The sequence below is a fragment of the Rousettus aegyptiacus genome, unplaced genomic scaffold (genome assembly GCF_014176215.1).
Source record: "Rousettus aegyptiacus isolate mRouAeg1 unplaced genomic scaffold, mRouAeg1.p scaffold_m13_p_2, whole genome shotgun sequence".
Taxonomy (NCBI): domain Eukaryota; kingdom Metazoa; phylum Chordata; class Mammalia; order Chiroptera; family Pteropodidae; genus Rousettus; species Rousettus aegyptiacus.
Window position 1 is genome coordinate 150,108,897 of NW_023416295.1, and position 1,980 is coordinate 150,110,876.

The following is a 1,980-nucleotide window of genomic DNA, read 5'->3' on the forward strand; positions in this document are numbered from 1 at the left end:
AGATATCTGAGAAGAGGCAGAGACAGAGGATTTTAAAGGGGGAATAATCCAAACTCATAATGCATGATTAGATCTCTAAGATTGGGAAACAAGATCTTTGAATTTGGGCTTCTGGGATTGGTGGTGACCTGACCCCAATCAAATGAATGGCAGAAACTTGGGTAGAAATGGTGGCAATTTGGGAAGTGCTGGAATGCCTTGGGAAAGAGGCCCAGTTTGGGGAGTAGAGCCACCATCTCTACATAGGCCACATCAGCCTGGACATCAACAAGGATCCTCCTCCAATTTAGGACTTTTAGACTCTAAACATCTATGCTCCGAAGGGTGGAAATGAAATCTTTAAATTAATCAGTAGACATTTTACCAGTCCTTGAAATGAATCAAGCTTCATTTAAAATATGTATCATTTCTTGATTCTGATTACAGGAAAGCAATCTACACCTACCATAGTCGTTTTAAAATAATAATAATAAAAAAACTAACATTTGTTGAACATTCACTTTGGACTAGACACCACGTTAAGTTCTTTACATATACCATCTTATTTATTCCCCAAGCTTAGGAGTGAGGCATTATTATGATTATTTCCATAGAGACAACCAGGGCACAAGAAGGTTGTAGAATCTATCTATATATATCTAATTGGCAGCAAAGGTAGTATTTAAACATATGCTGTGTGCCTCTAGAGACCAGGATTTTATCTTCCTACTTCTCAATGGATACAGAATCTTTCAGAAGTTTCTCTCTAAGTATTAGGGTTTGCTCCTAGGTCTAGTGCAAGTAATTGAGGAAATTGAGTTTGATTCCCAATACCATTTGATCAAAAAAAGTGATTTTTGATCAGAGAATAATGATTACAAGCCCAGGCTTCCTATTGATATATTTGTTAATTCAATAAAAGCCTAAGTGTTAGCTCTTCCCTATTTTCATCTTCCTGCTTCACCTTCAGCTGTTTTTTTTTTCTCTCTCTCTCTCTCTCTCTCATTTAAATCTTGCTCTAATCCCTGAGGTGGGATGGTATGCTGCAAAGACCATGAGCCTTAGAATTAGACTTGCCTTGTTCCATTTCTGACTTTCCCACTTACAAACTGTATGTCCTTCAGCATAGCATTAAAAATATTCAAATTTAGTTTTCAGTAAAATGAAAACAATAATCTTTACCACATAAGATTGTTTTAATGATTCAACAACATGACACACATAAAGCTCAGGGCCCATGGATGATACTCAGTAATTGTGAGTTTCCTTTGCCCTATTTTGATTGCTTTACTTTCCTGGTGAAGGAATGTATGTGTAATCATCCACCAAGTCTTAAAAGTCTCTCCCTACAGTAAGGAGCAAGGCAGGATTGTTCAAGCTAGAAATTGAAATTTTCCTATTTCCTACATGTAGAATTGCTTTAATTGAGTAATTAAGAAAGGACCTCAATTACATTTAAATACTTGTCTTGATACTTTAACTACTTGCTTTAGTGATTTTGTATTTTAAAACCAATACCTTTGATGTTTTAGTATTTGTATTTGGAGATGTTCCTTAGGTTGAGAATTTGATTCCTATCATAGGGATATTAGGGCCCATTACCTCAGATTCTATAGGGTTGTTTAATAGTTTCAAAATACTTAGGGCCTTATTAACCTGCTATGAGTTAGAGGTACTGGTTCGCTTACATCACTGTTGAACATTCCTGGTTTTGGGTGTTGGTCAGACTTTTAAACTTCAGAAGTAATGTGTTTTCCATGAAAGAGCACTAAACCAGAAATCATAACATATAGATTATCACCTTGATGATTCCTTATCATCAAGACCTTGGAAAAATAGCTCTCTGAGCACCTCCAGGAAGGCGCCATTTCTTATTCATTTTTATATTCAGAGTCCAGCAGAGTATCTAGAATAAAGTAAAAACTACAAAAAAAGTTTGCTAAATTAAGAAATATTTTAGTCAATTAGACAACCAATCAATATTGGGATTATAGGCTAAAA